This window comes from Lagenorhynchus albirostris, chromosome 6 (genome assembly GCF_949774975.1).
Source record: "Lagenorhynchus albirostris chromosome 6, mLagAlb1.1, whole genome shotgun sequence".
Classification (NCBI taxonomy): Eukaryota; Metazoa; Chordata; class Mammalia; order Artiodactyla; family Delphinidae; genus Lagenorhynchus; species Lagenorhynchus albirostris.
In genome coordinates, this window is record NC_083100.1 from 28527834 (window position 1) to 28536686 (window position 8853).

General features: G+C 40.3%; 1 pseudogene; it reads right to left on the reverse strand.

Annotated features, from left to right (window-relative positions):
- Window positions 1–6765: 6765 nt before the first annotated feature.
- LOC132521673 (centromere protein N-like) lies at window positions 6766–7779 on the reverse strand (annotated as a pseudogene).
- Between the last annotated feature and the right edge of the window lie 1074 nt (window positions 7780–8853).

The window sequence follows — 8853 nt, forward strand, 5'->3', positions numbered from 1 at the left end:
TAATTAATTATGAATAATAAATCATCGTTAGAAATGTAGAAATCTGTTTTATACCAGAGAACTATTCAATATAGTAAAATACCAATAATCATAGTAATAATAATCACCAAAGTAATATGTAACTCTGACTGAGTACTTAATATGAGCTAGAAGCTTCACTAAGTACCTTTATGGATTGTTTTATATTAACCTCCCAACAACCTTGTGAGATAGGTAAAATAATTTGCTATTTCCTATTCTAATGAATGGCTAAGATTTTTATTGAGAATTTTCTGTGTGTCAGGCACTGTACATGTATTAACTCATTCATTCCTCACAACTCTCCACAAAGCAGGTGCTCTCGTTATTCCCATTTTAGGCATGAGGAAACTGAGGTACAGAGTTGAAGTGACCCGCCCAGGGCTACTAAGCTGTAAGTGACATAGCCAACACCCAAACTCCATCTGTCTGGCTCCAAGCTCAATCTTTCCTTACTAAACAGCTGCTCAACACCTGCTATATTTTCTTTGAAACTTCTGTGTGCCAGGCACTGTAGCAAATGGTCTTCATATGTTAATTATCCCTCCTTGAGGAGCTCACTGTTTTCCCATTTTTCAGATGAGAAAAGGAAGGCACAGGCCACTTGCTCCGGGTTCTAAATCCAGTCTTACCTGACTCCCGAGGAAAGTGCTGGCCACAGAGACAGAAAGTAAAGAAGCTGTCGTCTTCAAAAGCCAGCTCTAGACAGCACCCGTCATCAGTCTTGTGGCAAGCCTGACTTTCTATGGGCTTGCTCAGGCTGAGAGAGTCAGAATCTACCCGCCTGGGTCCACCCGTTTCTTAGATTTTTGAGTCATTTGTTTAGGCCAGTGGTTTGAAAAAGTCACAGACGGGGAGTATAAGCACAAGAGAAACTATTCTTGCAGAGTGAAAACCAGCTTGTAGTTTTTCCTGTTATTCATTTTGAGCTTCCTCTTCCTTACCACTGAACATTGTTTAAGGAATTATTTCAGTACTAAATTACAGTAATTTCTATTTCCTTAAATTTCTATTTTCTTAAATTTCTTTCTGACATACACTTGTAGCCTCAGCTTTTTATTTTAAATCTTGTATTTCTCTACCGTATGTATTCTTATATGCTTATATTCCAAATTAAGTCCAAGCTACATGAAGTCAAGGTCTATGTCTTACTCATCTTTTTAATCCTTATAGGACCTCACATCTTATATTGCATAACGTGGTGTTTGAGAAATATTTGGTAAATTAATCAACTTCATAGGCAGTATATTTGGCACTTAATGATAGCACCTAAAACTATCCTAAAGGGCAAGTAACTACAATCCCAGTACACAAAATCACACACATAAAGATACAAAATCCATATTTTGATACATAGCTTCAGCATTTGACAGCCACCTTTCAAAAATTTGGTGATGGTGCTATCCCAGCCTGATGCCCTGTGCAAAAGACATTTCCTCTGCAAAATGGTGTTTCATTTTCCTGAACTGTGTACAGGATTGTCACTTTTCTTTGTTTCTTCAGAAATGAGTCCCTTCATACAATAAATCGTCATTTCTTCTTTCTGAAGTCATCTCAGTCTATCTTATTTTATAAATAAATAAATAAATAAATATATATATATATATATATGTATATATATTCACAAACTGACTTACAAAGCTTGAGTCCTCAACCAGGGCTCACTGTGAATGTCACCCTCTAGGACTAGTCAGTGTATAAACGCATAACCACACACAGTGCCCTTGAAGTTAAGAGCTCTGTGCTAGAAGAATCCAGCACTTAGAGCAGAGAATTCAACAGGAATTTGCTGTCCTTTGATTTTTTCCCCCCTGATGTACATTATTTCCAGATTTTAGCATTATGACTTTTAAATTCTTTTCTCTGCAATGCAGAACCTAAATAGACAAGCAAAACAACATATCTAGTGTGTAAGACAGAAAATCAGTTGTTGGCCTACTTGAAATAGGTTCAACTTAATTTTTTTTAATTTGGATTTTTTAGGAAGTTGTTATTGTGGGGTAAATTTGATACAGTTGATCACATCGGGTTAGTGTTACTTCTCTTAGTTGAAACAAAATGAAGAGCTAGTGTTTATAAACGTGGCTCCAATGGGTACAAGCTCTAGTTGAATGGACATTTTGGTAAGCTAACACCATTTTTTTTTTTACATCTTTATTAGAGTATAATTGCTTTACAATGGTGTGTTAGTTACTGCTTTATAACAAAGTGAATCAGTTATACATATACATACGTTCCCATATCTCTTCCCTCTTGCGTCTCCCTCCCTCCCACCCTCCCTATTAACACCATTTTTGAATGTAGCTACAAAAGTTGTCATCAAATCCTAGAATTATAATGGAAGAAAGTCTGGGAAGGAAGTAATCTAATTCACCTGTTTTAGTGCAGATATATTCTAAAGATCAAATGAAATAAACTCGAGTTTTCTCTTTACTGACTTAGATCCTATACAAAGAAGGTAGGTGAATTCCCTCATGCTTCTTCTTCCCGGACCGGGGCATGAACCCGTGTCCCCTGCATCGGCAGGCAGACTCTCAACCACTGCGCCACCAGGGAAGCCCTTATTGTCTCTTAATTGTTTTATTTTATTCTGTATTATCTCAAGTTCCTGTGGTGCTAATTCTCTCATTTATTGTCTCCCGACTCTCCCTCATGGTGGATCATTTCCTCATGTAGTCCGTAAGTTTTAATTGTGAGCATATCTTTAGCAGGTACATTGTTTCTTTAGATATTCCAGGTGCTTTGCATTATAAAAGTGTCCTCAAAAAAAGATTTTGTGTTTGCTTCCAGCCCAGCTCTCAGGAATTCCACCCCGTTCAGGACCCATTTTCATACTAATTTCTGGGCTTGGGATTCTCATACCATGTGGATGGTATTAATTCAGATCTTATACCTCTGCTTAGGTTTTTGTTTTTAGAAATTTATTTTATTTATTTAACTTTGACTGTGTTGGGTCTTCATTGCTGCACGTGGGCTTTCTCTAGTTGTGGCGAGTGGGGGCTACTCTTCGTTGCAGTGCGTGGGCTTCTCATTGCGGTGGCTTCTCTTGTTGTGGAGCACGGGCTCTAGAGCACAGGCTCAGTAGTTGTGGCACACGGACTTAGGTGCTCCACGGCATGTGGGATCTTCCTGGACCAGGGATCGAACCTGTGTCCCCTGCATTGGCAGGTGGATTCTCAACCACTGCAGCATCAGGGAAACCCCTGCATGGACTTTTAATTTCTCAGAGGAGACTCCTTATTATGCACAAAGTGCCAAGGGCACAAGCTTCCTTTATGCAACCAGTGTGGTGTGTCTGATGCTCTCTTCACAGTAGGCCAGACCTCCAGGACTCTGCTCTTAAGCAGAGGTCTTGGTTCTAGTTCCCCACCTGGTGTGAGCCCTCAGTCATGGCCTTCATCCCTATATGGATACACAGCCATACACAGCCTGTGACTGGGCCCAGTGTCCCCAGGACTTTGATGTCATCTCATACACATATTGCTCTAGTTTTGAGTTCCATCTTCTGTTCTGGTGCCTAGGTATTTCCTTTCAAGCTATACATATATTTTAAAAGTTTTTGCATCTTATCCAGAAATCCTATGGTTTGGAGTGAGAGGAGTTCTGTGGAATTCTTGGAACTCTGGAGTGGGAAGAGTTGTCTCAGCTGGATCTCGAGTCCTCAAGAGGGTTTCTGGACAAGAGCATCTCAGACTATATTATTAGCACACCTCGGGTGTTGCCATCCATTTTGAGGGAGTCACAAGAGATTAGTCATTAGCAACAGTTAGAGCATCTAACTCTTTCAATTTTTCACCTTTTAAAACAAATTCAAGACTCTTCCTGTATGATAACAATGACCTTCATTTCCTTAAATTCTTTAGTAGGTAGAAATGCTCTAAGAATGTCATCTTTTGTGTATGTTGAGGTAGGCAAAAAAGCTAAGAAGTTACTCTGGACTGTGTTCACCACCCTTTTAGGCATCATCTGAAGACATCCTCAACACCAAACCATGATCAAATTAATTCTTTAAAAATAAACATAACGACAAGAAGAAAACTAGATTTACTTTCTGCATCTTTCCCAAGATTTTTCTTATGATAAATTCCAAAGTGAAGTTTCACCCAAATGAAACATAATTGATAAAGTATGTGCTGTAGTTGCTCAGTTACCATAATAGGGAAATGATGTGGGCTTTTCCCCTCACAGCAAGTCCAGTCCTGAACTTAGGCAAAGAGCTCAATAGAGGAAAAATGAAAGCTACCTTAATGGGGCACCTCTCACCTTTTGCCTCTTGTCCATGCCAGTGGCCACTCTTGCTCCTGAGATCTCTGCCATTTGCACCCACTTTCTCCTTACTGTTGATGAAAAATTTAAGGAGAGGTCTGGATATAGATAAGCACAACCCAAAGGCAATTGATTGGTAGGTTCTGATTTTTAGCTACACCACTAAAATGAGTGTTCCTTAATTATATGATACATCAAAAGAGAGTAATGGTAGGAATTATCTTTTTTAAAAAGACATAACATCAGGCTTCCCTGGTGGCGCAGTGGTTGGGAGTCCGCCTGCCGATGCAGGGGACGTGGGTTCGTGCCCCGGTCCGGGAGGATCCCACGTGCCGTGGAGCGACATTTGTTTCCAGTTATGTAGGACATCACCAAGATTTTTGTAAGCTTTTTTGTCACCCGTCATCTCATTGGCTTTAAGAGAGTCCTCTAAGAAAAGGAGAGGGAATTATTACTCATCTCACAGCAGAAGCTGTCAGTGCTAAAGGCTCTCAGGTGTCCCCTGGGCAAACCTGGGGCATCTGGGTTAGCATTGACCTGAAACCTTCCTTGAGTCAAGTTTCCCTTTGCAGCCATGATCTTGATTCAGTGGTTCTTTCTAAACTTTGCTTCTCTTAGCTCAATAGTTGGGTCTCACCCTCTCATTCTGATCCCTCTGTATCTCAGCTCCACCACTTACTGAAATTCCCACGCATATCACTGCCCTCCCACCATAAATCTTCCCCCGGGGCTTTCACATGAGCCAACTGTACATTTATCACTTCAATTGTATTGACCATTAGCCACAATCTTCTAAGTCGTAACAGATGAGCCCGGATGATTCACGCAGGAATGGTAGGAATGACTGTGACAAATCTTTGGAAAGACAAACATGACTTGGTACGTCATTTGTGATGGGAAAATACTCTAGCATGTAAAAGGCATCTGAATTTATTAGCTTGGTGTAGCTATAATGTAACCACTAATGTATGGGATTTTTTTTTCTCACAGTCTGATAACAGCTTTATTGCATGCAAGCCTTTGTCGTTTATTGCTTCCTATGACTGTAAAAAGAGAAAAGAGCATGTTATGCCTTGACCGGCTGACTTAGATTTGTGATTTATTTGATCAGCAATGTGCTCTCTAACCACAGTACTTCAATTTATGGTTGCAGTTGGTTGGACAGTAGATGAAAAAACATAAGTAGAGAGCACTTAGGAAATCGAGCTGCTTCCCTAAATTACAGTTTCTAATTTGGTCATCATTTTAGGCCCCAATGCTGCTTGAGTTCTGATTTTTGCCCCGTAAATTTATAAAAGTGATATGGATAAGTCAGAAGGGCTAACTAGGTGATGACAAGGCCGTGAAGTCTCCTTACGTTGCTTCAGCCTGAAGACGGAGATCTGTCTGTCCAGTGTCACACTTTTGTATGTGAGGAGCAGGAAACAGCAGGGAGATGAAAGAGAAGTGCTGGGAGCTACAAGTCTGTGGTGCAAAGATGAAAACACCTGTGGCAGGGACAGAACGTGGACAGAGAGGAGAGAGGCCTGGTGCTCGGCTCTGCCCCGTGCCTGGGCACAGAAACAGTGGTGCAGCATTAGTGTGCAGAGGACGTAAGAAAAACAGATCTCCCAGAAACAGACTCACAGACACAGAGAACAGACTTGTGGTTGCCAAAGGGGAGGGGGAGTGGGGAAGAAATGGATTGGGAGTTTGGGATTAGCAGATGCAAACTATTATATATAGAATGGATAAACAACAAGGTCCTACTGTAGAGCACAGGGAACTATAGTCAATATCCTGTGATAAACCATACTGGAAAAGAATATGGAAAGGAATATATACATATATAACTGAATCACTTTGCTGTACAGCAGAAATTAGCACAGCATTATAAATCAACTATACTTCGATAAAATAAATTTTTTGTTTGTTTATTTTTTTTGTTACTCGTTTTCAAATATCTTTATTCACAAACCTGTTATTATCGGTCAGTTCAAATGCCATATGTATGATAAAATAGATTATAAGAAGTATCATATTTACAATGAAATCATTACTTTATATAGCTGAATCAACTGATAGGCTACCTCCTGCTATAATAACTTAATGGGTCCAATTCTACCTTTCGAATGGACCAATTTTACGATTCTCCTAGAAAGTTTTGAGTTGGGTATAGTTTCTTGGTGCTTCTTTCTGTGATCCAAGGCTTAAGAGAAAATCCCTGGAAACCAGCAACTGGAACCAGGCCTCTCCAGGACTGAGGAGAGACAGGAGTGAGAAAAAAAGACATCCTGTCACATCTTAAAGTCCCACAACTGCTATGCTTTGCAAGAGGAGGAAAGAATCAGTCCCAAGAATTATACTGAACATTTCTCAAACATCAGTATCAAGGATGAATCTCTAAAACAAGTTTGCAGATAGAAGCTCTCCAGCTAGACATTAACTAAAATGCATATGCAATACAGTCAAGGATGCTGTGCTTACAGAACCACATACATCTTATTTATCTCTAATTTTAAAATAATTCATTGCCTTATTGGGTATGCAAGTGAGCATTGGAGAAAGTTGTGCATCTGCGATACCGGCTGGTGCTAAGGATTTCAGTGCTTCCAGAAGATGGGGGCTAGAGAACTTAACCAGGCACTGGAGGGGTTCTTCTCTCTCAGCCAGGATGCCCCCATTTAGTCACTTTTGAATTTCGTTTCAAGCTTGTATTGTGCAAATTCTAGTCTTGGTTGTGGATGGTCTCCAAAAATTTCTTGAGTCACTCTCTGGACTCTCTCTTTTTCTATTTTGCTTTCATGAATGATCCTTGAATCCATATTTATATCTAGCTCAAGGCTTCTTTCTTGTAGAGGTGTAGTAGAGTTGAGTTTCAAAGGTCTGATTATACTGTTTAAAAACATTAGCCTTAAAAGCGTCCAGATGCTGGCTTCTGAGGTCCATTTTCACAGTCTGATGGTGTTTGCTAGCAATTGTCAGTGCCTGACCCAGAAGGGGTAGATTGCTTTTCAGTTGGGAGGAAGAAGTGAAGGCATATGGAGTTTGGGAATAATACACCACGTAAGCAGGTTTGTACTGGTTCGGCTTTCTATACTGTGTTCCTCAGGCAATTCGAATCCGTACTGCATTCTCCTCGGCACCTCTGAAGCTGCCTGTCACATTTTTTAATGCTCTCTTAAGAATTTTTCTTAAGAATTTTGAATTGTTCCATATCAAAAAGGTCAATGTCTTCACCTGGTCCTTTACTCATCTGAAAAACATCCCAAACTTTCTGATGCCGATGAAATTGAGTATAAATGATGTCTAAAAGGGCTGCATCATTGAGACTTGCACGATTCTCCTCACAAGGCAGAACCAAGTCCTGAACAAGAGATTCCTTTCTCTGCCGGAAGTTTTCAGTCTGCAGTTGATTTTCAGACAAAAAATTCCAGGTTTTAGTATTGTCATCATTTCAGTCATTGGGATTTTCAAGACGGTCCTCCTGAAAAACTCGGAAACAGTTTCATCCATCTCTTTGGCACTTGGGACTTGCGGCAGTCGCGAAAGAGTCGCTTCAGAGGCGTGGAACCAGGCTTCTTCAAGGCTCCCGCCACACTTGGGGGCCCGATGCCATGCCCCCAGGGGTTCTCTTACCGTCCCACATCGCCGGCCGGGTCTCTCCTCATCAGCTGCTCCCCAATAAAATAAATTTTAAAAAAAGAATAGAAAAGCAGATCTCCAAGGTCATGACTCTGATGAGTGGCTGGCATATAATGTTGATAAGGATGGTCTGGGGTAGACTAAAGAAGAGAACACCTGAACTTGGCAGAAAGAATAACTGTGGGTGGGATTATTGATTTATTTTCAGTATTTAGCAGATATACTGCATCTCTTTTATCTTTTAATTTTTATTTTATTTTTAACGTCTTTATTGGAGTATAACTGCTTTACAGTGGTGTGTTAGTTTCTGCTTTATAACAAAGTGAATCAGCTATACATATACATATATCCCTATATCTCCTCCCTCTTGCGTCTCCCTCCCACCCTCCCTATACCACCCCTCTAGGTGGTCACAAAGCACCGAGCTGATCTCCCTGTGCTATGCGGCTGCTTCCCACTAGCTATCTATTTTACGTTGGTAGTGTATATATGTCCATGCCATTCTCTCACTTCGTCCCAGCTTACCCTTCCCCCCTCTGTGTCCTCAAGTCCATTCTCTACGTCTGCATCTTTATACCTGTCCTGCCCCTACGTTCTTCAGAACCAATTTTTTTTTTTTAGATTCCATATATATGTGTTAGCATACGGTATTTGTTTTCTCTTTCTGACTTACTTCACTCTGTATGACAGACTCTAGGTTCATCCACCTCACTACAAATAATTCAATTTCATTTCTTTTTATGGCTAAGTAATATTCCATTGTATATATGTTCCACATCTTCTTTATCCATTCATCTGTCGATGGACACTTAGGTTGCTTCCATGTCCTGGCTATTGTAAATAGAGCTGCAATGAACATTGTGGTACATGACTCTTTTTGAATTATGGTTTTCTCAGGGTATATGCCCAGTAGTGAGATTGCTGGGTCATATGGTAGTTGTATTT